Source organism: Apus apus, chromosome 2 (assembly GCF_020740795.1).
Source record: "Apus apus isolate bApuApu2 chromosome 2, bApuApu2.pri.cur, whole genome shotgun sequence".
Taxonomy (NCBI): Eukaryota; Metazoa; Chordata; class Aves; order Apodiformes; family Apodidae; genus Apus; species Apus apus.
In genome coordinates, this window is record NC_067283.1 from 69,936,788 (window position 1) to 69,950,640 (window position 13,853).

Sequence of the window (13,853 nt, forward strand, 5' to 3'; positions counted from 1 at the left end):
ACAAAACCTGCAGAATGAGTGTTATCCTTTCAGTTTTGCTCAATAAAACGACATGATAATTTAAGGATGGCAATATGTACTGTTTTTTTGATTGATTTTCTTTCTTCTTTGGGATGTATTAAAAACAATGTGTCCAGCAAGTCACGGGAGGTTCTTCTCCCCCTCTACTGTGCCCTTGTAAGATCACATCTAGAGTATTGTGTCCAGTTCTGGGCTCCCCAGTTCAAGAGGGACAGGGATATACTGGGAAGAGTCCAGTAGAGGGCTACGAGGATGATTAAGGGACTGGAACACCTGCCTTATGAGGAAAGGCTGAGACCTGGGGCTTTTTAGTCTTGAGAAAAGAAGACTGGGAGGGGACCTGATTAATGTCTACAGATATCTGGAGAGTGGATGTCAAGAATGGGCCAATCTCTTTTCAGTGGTGCCCTCTGATAGGACAAGGGGAAACAATACCAAACTACAACACAAGAAGTTCCGCCTCAACATGAGGAAAAACTTCTTTACTGTGAGGGTGACAGAGCACTGGAACAAGCTAACCAGGAAGGTTGTGGAATCTCCTTCTCTGGAGACTTTCAAGACCCATCTGGATGCCTTTCTGAGTGATCTGCCTTAGGTGTTCCTGCTGCAGCAGGGGGGTTGGACTTGGTGATGTTCAGAGGTCCCTTCCAACTCCTGTGATGCTATAATTCTTTTCCAATGTGGTTGTGAAGATGCTAGCACATTGCAAGCTGTAAAACCAGCTAATTTATGAAGCTGCACCTTTATAATATTTAGCTGTAGTTTTCTGTTTATAACTCCTGCACTCATTAGCTAGCATTCGTCAAACCCTGCTGTTCTGTTGAGATCCTCAAATGCCCTACTTGAAGCCAAGCAGTCTGTGCATTCATTAAGATGTTTGCCTATCACAACGTGCTTCTATTTTTCTCTCTATGAAGATCAATTTGAATTAATTTCTTAAATTTATTATTGCCAGCTGTTTCTTTCTACAGTGTGTTTTTTCTCATGTGAGTAGTGATTCTGACTGATTCAACTCCTTGCCCTGCACAGGGAAGCATCAGGGCTGTTGCATTATGTTAACTTGTGTGGCAAACTAGCATCAGAAAAGCTTTAGAACTGTAGTAGAAAGATCATGTGTTTGACCAGATTTTGCTCTTTTAAAAATGCCCTCAAGTAGCAACTTATTTATTGATTAATTACAATAATAAATAAACATGCTGAAGTTTACAGTTTGTTTTGGTTTTATCCAGAATTGTCATCCTATTGTGTTTTTCTTGAGTAGATGCTTGCAACAGTTTTGTTTGCTTGCCCCTGCCTGATGCATGGGAGTGTCATCTCATTGACTGCTGAACCCTCTTGCTCGCGAAGCAGTGACTGTTCCACCCAGACATGGTGATAAGATTAATCCTTAGTCTCTGAGGATGATCAATAGATTCAGGTTAACCATTTCACCTTATGGTTACACATTAATTATGCAGAGTGTACTAATGTCCTTTTTTTAGAAACATTTTAACCTTCTGCATTCAGTGGTTAAGTTCTAGCAAGTCATTTTTTGTGGGCTGCTGCAGAACAAAGTTAAACTTAGCTGGTTGCAACTGTGCCTCTAGCTGGGTGATGAGATATGTGGGTTTAAGGCAACACTAACAACAAAATGGATGGGTTGAAACTCAGATTCTTGGGTTGTTGCAAAACAGCCAGGCTAGAATGAAATGGCAGTGGTTCAAGCACATGCTAGACAGACCATATGTTCCTTACAGTAGAATGAAGTGGTGTTGTATATCTGTATTGCTAAGCATAAGAACAACAGCTCCAGCTTCCAGAACTGCTGGCAGGAGTCCTACATAGAAGAAATGTACTCTTACTCTATCCTTTAAAAGTAATTTAGGAGTCAAGCCAATGTTTGTTCCTACCCGTGTCATGCTAGAGCAAAATGTACTAGGGAGACATGCCTGATGTAAAGTAGTGGACGTCTTTAATATTTTTCAACTATGTATACATCTAAGTTTTTAAAATGGTCAGCTGAAACCATCACAAAACTTCTGAAATACAGAGCTGCAAAGTATCTTTTGGGTAATTGAGTCTAATCCCTGCTCTCCCAAGAGTTAAATGAATTCTGACATTTATCAAATTCCATTTTGAGAGTTGTCATTCTCTCACCCTATTGGAAAGCTGCTCCAGACTTCTCATTCTCTCCTATCTTAAAGTCATATTCTAATTCTCACCACAAATTCTAGACCTGTTTTCTATATTTTGGTGGCTGTTTACATTTGCCCTTAGAACTAATCTTTCTCTCTATAGTGCTTCTTTTAAGAATGCTTTTCTAGAGGGCAGGCTTCCTTCTGCAGAACTTGGAAGCAGCCAGAAGCAAGAGGAAGACTTCTCTGTGATGTCTGGTAGACCAGTGTTTTAGGCAAGATTTCCCTTATGAACTGTGCTTGACACTTTAGAAATTACAATAAGTTCAAGAAAAGCCCAATCTTAAGAACATGTTTACATCAACTATAAGTATTTTACTCTTGGTGGGAACCATGTGGTTTCCCCCTAGGTTTCTCAAAGCATTTTTTTAGATTATCACTAATGGTGAGGGAAAATAATAATGGGAACAGTCAAGTCAAAACTTGCAGATCTGTAGGAGATCTTCAGGGAAGAAGAAATGAGGGACTCATCACTGAGGACAGAGTCTGTCAGCCTGTTGACTTTTGTGGAACTCTTGGCTGAGTAAAACCACAGTGATCAGGCTTAAGACAGATACTTGTAACCCTATACAATTTTAGGTGCCAGCCAAGTGGCAGCTGATTTGTCACTTTTCTAAAACTATAAAGTCTACATTAGAACATCGCTGGTAGTGGTGGGATAGGGATGCAGTGTCAGAAATGTAACAGTTAAGTCAACTGTTTGAATGCAGTATAATTTCTTGAGGAAATTCTGGTTAAGATGTGTCATCTGTGTTCCAGACTGTCCTCAGGTGAAATGCTGTCTGCGTCTGTCACTGGACATTGAAAGCTTGCTCTAGAAGCTGGAAACAGATGTCTGTTATTTTACTTGAACATTAATAGTGAAACTGATGAAATTTTAATCTTAGCCTACCTTTAAAACTTCATTTTTACTCTTTTCTGGATTAAGCCACTTAAATTCTAACTCCACAATTGTGTGTTAGTATCTCAGGTCTTGTTTTGGTTGTGCAGTGTGGCTGCAGTAACATACACTGGCAGAAATCAAAGTCAAAACCACATTCCCTGTATCTTCTCTAGGCAAGGTATTTTTCAACATGTTAACTAGAGCTTCTGCTTTTTCAATGTTTCTTCTTACTGTAGAGAAGTCCTCAGTGAAGAGCAAATGTCTTTCTCTTACCTGAGCGCTCCATTTCTGTGCTTCACTGCTGGCTACTTGGGGGTCCCGTTAACAGTGTTTAAGATTTTTGAGAGAAATACCCAGTTGTCTTGTGGCTGGGAGAGGAGTTTGAGTAAAAGTGCTGTTTGAAGACCTTGATGTTGACACTTTAGAGCTGTGTAGTAGAAAAGACAGTTGTTCCAGCATGCAAGTGTGAGTGAGCCAAACCATCCTCAGGTAGATTTACTGGAAGGCTGTGGGTTTTTTCCTTGTTAAGGTAAAAACCACAAATCTTTTAAAGGCTTATCATTCCAACTTAACAATTTGCATGATGTTAATGAGTGACTGTACACACCTGGATTGGTAAATCTCCATAGGACAATAGTTGTATGATCTCACCCTTTTCAGAAATCTGTCTTTTATGCAGTGCTCTAACTAAATCAGAAGAGAGATAAAAACAAATAAGCCCTTCTGTGACTCGGGCATGGGTAAGACAATAACAACTCACTCAAATGCTGAAGCAAATTGCTGAGACAGTGAAAAGCCTAGCTCTACACCCTTCATCACCTACCTGCACCCTTCTATCCCCAAACCCCATCCTCCACTGTCAGGATCTTTCTCTGCTTGTTTCAGGTAATATTATTAGATCTGGTGCTATGCAGTGCACACAGGGTAGCAGAACAAAGTGCACATCATATAGGAAGCAAATCTCACATGTTTGCTTTGACTTTGCCTTGTGACTCATGCAGTCCTGGGTTTGGTTATGATGTCATTTGCTAAAAAGCAGAAGGGATTGAGCCATTAGCAGTAAGTAATTTCCTTCTTTTTATATTTTCTTCTCATGAAATGTTTTCACACTATTAGACAGAGCATTGCCTCTGTGTGGAACCTGCCTGAAATTATGTTTTTCTGGCTGCCATCCAGGAAAGAAGAGGACAATTAAAACACATCTCCATGCACTGACAACTGAAAAAAGCTGGTTACGGCTAAGCAAGTCTGGGAAATGTGAGGGGTGTGTGGCTTAGTGGTTTCCTCAGTGCTGACAACAAAAGTATGGGACCAATTTAATTGTAGCACTGTATATGCAGCAGAACTAGTAGGAAACCCTCAGAATTTGAAGTAATATGTACCCCAAACTTTGTCACTGATGGGTCTCCCACAAGACTATGAGAAATACAGTGCTGGCAGGAGGAGGCTTGGGACTGTGAGAAGTGGCATTGTGTTGTGCTGTTTGACTTGGACTGTGTGCATCAGTGTGGGTTTTTGAGGCCAGTTCTACAGCTGATATAAATCATGACAGTAAAAATAAATTATGATGCAAATTTCTCTTGTAATCTTTGACTAATTTTTCTAAATCATATGGCATCTGCAAAACAATTTGCCTTCATTAGTATGTGGCAAAAATCCTAAACGCTTGGATAATTTAAGTAAAAAACCCAACACAACATCCAATGAAGAGGTAACTTGGGTCCAACTGCAAACCACCCAACCCAATCACATCAATGGAAACTAATTCAGAATTCAACATCACTGGCACCAAACACTGCGACAGCATTGGATTTAAAGCCAAGTTGTCTTCTGCACTTACACTGTTGTAAATTTGGGACATATCCAAAGGAATTAGTGGGCTTGCACTGGTATAAACAAAGAGACCAATTGTCTCCACTGGAGTGTTTGGGCCTCTTCTACAGAATTGCAATGTCCTTTCTAATACAGGTTGGTGTCAGGTTAGGATGGTTAGTGGGAGGTGTACCTACCCATGCAGGCAGGTTGGACCTAGAAGATCTTTAAGGTCCTTTTCAACCCTAGTAATTCTAAATTTCTATGATTCTGTGATAAATCCCTTTACAAGTAATAAATATAGCTGTGCTGTTTGACATGAACAAAATCCCTTTGAGAACCAACCACACAGCAGGGTCATCTGCAGCCAGATCTGTTTCAGACTTTTGTTGGTGCAGCAATCTAAGCCAGGGATACGAAAAGGTGTTACCTCTGACTAGTGGAGCCAGGCTGAGAAAATCTCCTAATAAAATGCAATTAGTTAAACCAATGTAACTATCACAATAGTTATAGGGTGACTGTCAGAAAGGTTGCCAAATACAGTGGTTGTGCTGCTGTTAAATTACGTCCACATTAGAGGTGCTCTCCTTGCTGCATAGGCTGAAATAGTTGTTCCAGCAAAAGTTTGTATTAGCATAGATCAGATATGTATCTTTTAAGACCAGACGTCTTTGTCACAGCAGTTAATAATTGGCAGGCTTTAGGCAAATGTGGCATTTGAGTTTTTCAGCAAATTGTGGAGGACAAGTTAAAGCTGCCAAAACAAGTCTGTGCGTCATGGCGTTTGTGAAGCAGTAATTACAGTTTCCCCTTGCAAGTGCAACATGAAAGAAGGCTAGATTTTAAGAAGTATATGGGTTTTACTCATAAGCCAGTAGGTTTTTGTTTTGTTTTTTTAATGGTTGTTGTCAAGAGTTACCAAAATACATTATTATACCAAGGGAAGTAGAAATATTTTGCAGGGATTTAAAAGCATGAGACAGTGTTTGGGTGACGAAGGAGAAGCAATGCTGCACCTCATCTGGATCTAGATGCTTACCCTGCAACCTAACTCCCAGTGTTTTTGGAGCCCATCCATAAATCCAGTCCCCAAACCACATACCTCCCTGGGAACAGCAAATACTTCACATCTAACAGAGTTCTTTTCTTCCTCCCCTTCCTTATTTATGGAGCATTTCTCCAGGTCTGGAAAAAGTACTGGTGATCTTTTGCCTAGTTAAAAATAAATAGGGTTCCAGAAAGGAATAATAAACAGGGATAATGATACTAAATAAGCAAGCTGCTCTCTTAGAGAAAAAAAAAATAATCTACGTTTTACTAGCTATTTGCCTTATTTTAGCAATATGATTTGCAGTAATGTTTCTAACACAGAGGTTCTTAGAGAGTTATAACTGTTCTGCTCTGTAGTTTGTAGTGGTTCTGAACAACCTAGGCACTGATACCGATGGCAGAATGGGGCAAGCAGGACAAATTTGTTCTTATGTGTACACTAGCACTTACATTAATCTCTGGTTTAGATGAGCGTGGAAGGATTCACATCTCTCCCATTCAAGTATGTCTTCCATGTTTCTGGGATTTGTTACATTCCATGCAATGCAGCATAATTCCTTATTTGATGGGTCATAATCATCACTGCTATTCAGCTAAGGAATGTGTCTGATGACTATAGCCATGTACTTGTACAATTTGAAACAGGCTTCTACTGAAATGTGTAATAAAGCAACCTTGAGTTTTTAATATCTCTTTTTTTTCTGCCCCTTCATGCTGACTTCTTAAGTCATCTCCCTGAATATGTTGCCAAATTAAGACATTGCAGAAAAAAATATCAGAGGAGAAGGGAAAAACCTTCGGGGCCAAAAGAGAAAGAAGTTTCTGTATGTGTGATTTGATACTGGGTTGAGAACTAATGGAGCAAAATACCACCAGGAAAACTGCTGCAGTCAACACTGCTGGCAAGAGCTGTTGCTGGAAAGCTGGTTCTGGTAGGCAAACGCAGAAACCTTGAGGCTCCGTTGCTCTGCAGCACATCTGGGACACGGAAACCCATTTTTAATGACGTGAATGCAAAAGTATGGAAAATGAGGCTCGGCAGTTAGTTTTAGTGTAATACGGTAAGTGATCCTAGGACCTGATCCAGCAATGTGGTGAGGATTCTCCAATATCATCCAGTAAAACAGACAACAAAAGTGAACTTTTCCCAGATGGACCCCCACAGATCATCCACTGCATATCCAAATATTTCACAGCAAAGCACACCAGCTAATAACATTTAGAGTAAGCAGTAGCAAGACTATGAGCTCCTCTCACTGATTCAAAACTGGCATATCTGCTTTGTTTTAAAAATAAACTTTTCTAGAAGTTCCACCATCTATCTCTTAAGGTGATAGCCTTTTGGGTGGGTAAATTGTGGTTTTACCCTTCAAGTTTTCTGTTTGCTGTTACAGTGTCTCTTGTGAGAGCCAATGGAAAGTGATTTTGAAATTGTTTGGTACAAAGCATCCACTATGCTTTGGCATCTGTTGTGTTGCTGATCAGATTAGCATCACTGAGCTGTTTTCCATGCTTATCACAGGAGACTGAACAAGCATACTTCCAGAGAGTGAGGGAGATCTTTACACTTAAAAAAAAATAAAATCTGATTATGTTAGATGGAGTTTGTAGAAAATGTTACAACTGCACACACTTCTTGTGGAAAGGGCTTTAGCATCTGAAAACCAGTATTTCACCTGAATCTTGCCAGTGGGTCGATGTGTTTGTCATACTATATTTAATAAGTCCTGGAGAAAATAATGTAGTTTTGACAGCTATTATGTTACTTGGCCTGCATCACAAATATGGCTTTAGTTCACAGTTTACGCATAAACAGCTGAAAATGACTAAATGTACAAAGCTGAATTTTCTTCCTTTCTGTCGTGAAAAACCAACCAAGCAGCCTCTTGCCCCCAGATAGCACTGATTTGTGGGGGAGTGAGCTTGGGAATGTAATCCTCCAAAGGATCCTCCAAGGGATGTTTTGATATCCAAGTGAGCTTTATTGATTTAAGTAACTGTAGAAGTTTCAGGTCTCTTTATTTACTGTTGAAGTCTCTAAAATGTGTTTTCCAGATGGCAGCCTAGTATGTCCTTTTACCACTGAACTTGCTCCCTTCTGTCTTATTCATGGACGCACTTAAAACAGGTTCACTCTGAAAATGTGAAGTGCAGAGCAGGACTAACCAGCTACCTGAAACAGACGGGAGTTTTACGTGAGGATGAGAAGATGAGAAATTTTAGTGCATCAAGCAAAAGAAGTTACAGGATTTAAATCTAGTATCAGGAAGAGCTTTTTAAGAAGGACTACCAAAGCTTGTACTGATCTGACACGATGAGAAAACCTGACAGGCTTACCTGGAAATGGAAAGCACCCCTAAAGAAAGGTCAGGAGGCTGCTCCAGTTGGCTGACTTTCAGGGTATAGTATCTGTCCGGATGTTCTAGTTATTCATGCAGCACTTGGAAGTGCATATTTTCTTAAGAGGTGTAACGTAGTCCTGTATTACTCTGGTTGGATGAACTCTGTCATTCTCATTAGCCTGAAGAACAGATAATGCAAGCCAAAAGCAGATGCAATACAGCCACCTTTCTGAAGGTCCCCTGATGGTTCATTCATAATGTTCAATAACCTTGTTTTAATTGCTCTTCTGGGTCTCTCCTTGGAGTATTATTCCTGGTGCATCATAACTCACCTACCCAGCTGCAGTAGTTTGAGAGCATCCACTGTGGCTATACAGGCAGAATGGAAGACTTATCTTGGAGGTTCTTGTTTGGTCTTGTAAATTTGCATTAGTAAAACTATATTCCTAGTTGTAGATGGTCACTCTTAGCAGCCCTGCTTCCCAACTCTGTCCTCAATGTCAGTGAAGCAGGATGTCAAGCTTTGACTCCATCAAGTCATGGCAGCAGGATAGACTGCATCAGGTTAGGCAGGTTTTGACACCACATATATTTTAGGCACTTGTTCTGGTGCTGATGCACTGTAGTAAGTATGGTGAGGACAGAAGGCCAGGGTAGATGCAATTCTGAGACCTTGCTGACCTATACCTCTTTATCATGCAAGCAGGTAATGTTCTACCAAGGTGAAAGAATTCAGAAGACAGCAATCTGATCTTCCCTATCTTTGGTTTTCCCAAGGTTGTATGAATAGCATTTCATTGTGTCTTCTCTTAATCTTAAAAAGAAATTTTAAGTAGCACACAGCAACCAGTTTACTTCCTTAACTGAAACACAGTATGAATGATCACCTTGTAACAGCAGGATTTAGATTAGTTCAATTTCAAGCTCAAGCTTTCTGATCCAAAGCTTGTGGTAGTGACACACATTTGCCTCTTCAGACAGTAAAGCCTGGAGGGACACAAATAGATTAGGAGCTGCTGCAGCTTTGCTTCTGTTCTCTCTCAGCTTAATTTCCTGCCCATGTTGATGTTGTAAGTACAGTTGCAAGGAGGTGCGACATTAGGTAGTTTTAAGTATTTTGAGCTTAATTTCCCATCAGTCCATTTTTGCTTATTTGTGCTGAACCTGTAACAACCTGTCTGGTTAAGAAACAATTCCAGAATAGACAGTGAGCAACTGCTGGTTAAGGTGCACATATAAATACACTATTAGTGGTAGCAGGGTGATGATGTTGCTTCTACTCTCAGACCATTTGACACTTTGAAGGGGCCTATGACCCTTTAGTACTAGACATAGCACTGTTTGGTGACCCCACAGCAGGTTATATGTTTTCTAGAAATAAAGTTGGTGTACAACTAACAGTGGTAAAAAAATTCCTGCTGAGCTAAAACTATGCTAAAAGATCAAATTACTCAAGATATTTAGTACTGTGCAGGGTATATTGAATTACATTTTCTCTGGGTTTAATGCAGATTTTTGTCCGTTTTTTTTGCTCTTTGCTATTACTTATTTGTTTAAAAATATGCAGGGGGGGGGGGGGAATGTATTTTCCATTTGAAAACTAGAAATTGTAAAAGTGTTATTTGCTGAAATGGGGGAAATGAATATTCTGTTCTGGGCCAGTTTGTTTCAGCATCTGGGAGGATGGAAGTCCTCAGCTGGTTGCTAAGCATCATTTCACACTCTTCAGATAGTCTGATCCAGCATTTCCTTCCTTGACTCATACTTGTGCTACTTGTTCTAGGTACACCAACAGGTTTTTTTCCTTCTCTCTGGAAGTTTAGTGGTTTTTCAAGAAGAAAGAAAAACTGTTTGATTTTCTTCTTCAGGAAAAAAGCCCACCCACCTTTGTAGCATTTTAATACTGATAATTGACCTCAGCAAGAGGCAATGGAAATGTATTTACAGAAACTGAGGCCTTGGAGAAGGAAAACATTCTTAAGCGCCATCTGAATGTTTAGCTTCTGATTCTAAATGGACTTGCAGTGCATTGGCATAAACCTGAAATTAAGCATAGGCTTAAATTTTTTACTGGACTGCTACCTCTAGGTAGCTGGTATGGTGTCTTTTGATACCAGGAAGAAGCAGGTTCTCAGAGGATTGAATTAAGAGTCTCTTAAAAATCTGTTTCTTTTGCATATATTGTTATCTGTTGTGCAACAAACCAAGTTGTCTCTGCATTTCATTAGCTTTGCCCATGCATGCGTACATAAATAGTATGGCAATGCCCATTGAATAGGCAGTCTCTCAGTACTCCATTGTGTTTGCACATGCATGCATAAGAACATTGCATTTTAATATATAAAGGCTCTTGTTATGTGGTCTGTGATGATGTTTGTGAAGTAAGCAAGCTTCCTGGAGCATCCTGTCTCGTGCTGCCAATGACCCTGTCCCACTGTTTACCTGCATTGGGCAAAGAGGTTTAGCTTTCCAGACCAAATATTTTGTTTCACGTGATGTAATTTCTGCATTAAAAATAATCTGCCCTCTTTCCTGGACTTTCTTGCTTTCCCTGATTAAAAAAAATAAATTAAAATTGATTCCTTTACAGTGTGTGCAGTCTTTTTCACTAGCAGCCATCATTTTAATTCTATGGAAAGAATTGATCAGAATGGATGAAATGACACAGATCTATGCAGCAAACAGGGTTTGCAAGATAGGTATCAATGTCATATTTACAGCCACAAAGAAGTTAAATTGTTATAAAATCTTACTGCATTTCCAGAGGGAACAAGACCAGGTTCTTATTATAAACAGCACATTATTATAAACAGCTCATGATCAAATTATTAAGAATTCTGTCATAGTGTATAGTGCAGTTGAAACATGATTAAAAATCCCATTGGGACTCCTAATGTGCATTTCTATGTAGGAAAAGAGACAGGTGGTACTTAAGAGTATGAACCAGTAATTAAAAGCTACATAATATATACATGTTTGCACATACATTAAAAACTGTGTAGTCGAGAACCCAGGTGATGGAGATAACCAGCAGTGTAAGATGATGCTGAATAAAAAGTTACAGCTTCCTATGAGTGTTCTTTGGCTGTGAACTATATGATATCTTGCTCCCATTCTAGTTGAGAGGCAGCTGTGAGAGGTGGTGACCTTCCTTGTTTGTGTGATAGTATGGGGTGTTATCAGTGGAGAATTTGACCAGTGCTGCCTCATTCAGGTCAGATTTTATTCGAATTCCAGTTTAAATACTAGTAATGACAGAGGAAAGCATTCTACTGTACTGCTCGACCTGAAGTCTTCCTAAACATCCTTGAAGACCAGCAATGCCACTCCCCCCAACCTTCCTCAGTATCCCCCTTCCCTGTGGGGTGTTTCTGTTTCTCCCCTGGCAGGGCTGGTTATGCTGACTCCACTGCAGGAGCATGTGCTGATGCCTTCTGAAGTCAGTGGGCATCTGCTTATTTAATCAAATGATTATCAAAGCAAACTCAGCTCGAGCAATTGCAGTGCTTTCTATAGCCAGTGGAGAAACATTAACTTCTGATCTGGCAGTTTCTGGGCACCATCTGCCCAGCCAGGATGTCAGAAAGCACAACTCATTAACCTAGCCAGTATTGTTTGAGGATATAGTGTGGCTGAATATGAGCAAGAACATGGTGGTTGCTTTTCTGTCCTCAGTTACTGCTCTAAAACAGCCTTTCAGGAGGCTTCCAGCTGACATGGGAAAATCTTAGAAACGAAAGTAAATACAGCAGGGAGCGGAGACTCTTCACATTTCTTCTCATCAGCTTCACCATTTTTATGAAGACACTGCTCCTGGATGGAAACAAAGAGGTAAATCCTGGCCTCTGCTGCGATGGCCAAATAAAGTCCCAGGTAGTGCCACTGGCAGATACATAAAGTGACAGATAAAGCTTGACTGACCAGACCTGAAGAGATACTCTAAAAGTAAAAAACACCAAGACCATTCATCAGTTTCCTCTGTCTGAAACAGAATCCCTGAAACCATTTGGGTTTGAAATGCTCAGAAAATTAGACGTTATCTGCCTGTAGAGAGAGAGGGAGGGGGAAAAGATCAACGGTTTGGATCGTTTCTCTGCTTTTAGCTTCACAATTCTGTGTTTTGCATTATTCATGGCATCAGTGTATGGTACTGCTGACATTTGTCATTGCTGGTTTCATTATATGCAAACGTGCAAACCCCTTTTGTGGACACTACATGAGACTTTTTTTCATTGTGTGAAAGACTGAATGTGTAATTAACAGTGTGCCTGTGAAACCAGCGCTTACTTGGCCTATCATAACAGGAATCTGTTCTTCTCTAATAGCATTTCCAGTTCATCACACACACTTTATCTCCTTGGGATATGAGTAATAACCTTGCCTTTCTTAAGCCAAATTCAAATGGCTTTTTTTTTTTTTTTGTCAGTTATTGCTGTAAAAGGAGTCTGAACACTGTTGTACATGGTAATTTAAGCTACCCCTGTTCAGATATTGCTGGCCTCTGCTGGTACATAAACCTCTGCAACATTGGGCTTTCATTAGCCATAAGTATGAGAATTAAGCTCTAAACGTGGTTATCCTGCTATATCTCTGCAAAATGTCCATTGAGATCCACAGAATGACTGCAGATGTTGGGTTGTACCTAGGGTGATGGAGTAAGCATGCCTTGGAAAATGAGTCAAGGCAACTGGTACCCTGTGAGTAAGGCCCCTAGATTTATGTGTAAATAAGAGAGGATTTTGGCTCCAGAGCACCAAATGATACTCAGGGGATGGTGCTTTCATTGCATTTATTTTAACAAAAATCTACTGCTGGAGCAGGAGCAATTTAACTCTTATTATGCTCAGTTCTGTGTGGCTCACTGAAATATTCCCTGCTAGAATACTATTAAGAGGCCTATTATCCCTGTATAAAGCTCTTCATTTATTGAAAGTTTCTAAGGTTAAAACCTCATGTGCTAAAGAAATTATTAAAAAAGTACTTCCTATGTTTCAGAGTCCACCCAACCTTTCAAATGAGAAAAAAAATATTGCCCTTTTCCCTGACCACTTTTCTTTAGGTCTGTGATCACTCTTTGAACCCAGTGCTCAGATGAACAGGTTTTGTTTGCAGCTCTCTGCAGGAACAGTAGGGGAATAGAGAAAAAAATATCTATACAAATTGTTATTACTTCAGTGTGGAGGAAAAAACAGCATAGTGCTGTGCCTGAGAATCTTTCTGGAGCCACTGCAGTCTCGTTCAGGGACTGAGTTGGAAGGTGCAAACTAAGGCAGCCCACGAAGAGCGCAGACCTGCTTCACAGGAGACTTTCCTCCTCTTGGCCTTTGGTTTCTGCATGCTCAGCAGTAAAAGAAATAAAGAATAGAGAAATTGAAATGTATGCTTTTTAAAACATCCAGTGTATACTGTCTTCTAGCTTGTCATGGCTGTACCAGAAGGCAAAGCTTCCCTGAAATATTTGCAAAGTTGTTCAAAACGTTTCCCCGCCAACCCTAGTTGGAATTTTAATTTTGGTCAAAAAGGGTTTTTTTTCACTAAAAATGAAAATGTTTCATTCACAAGTCTTCACAG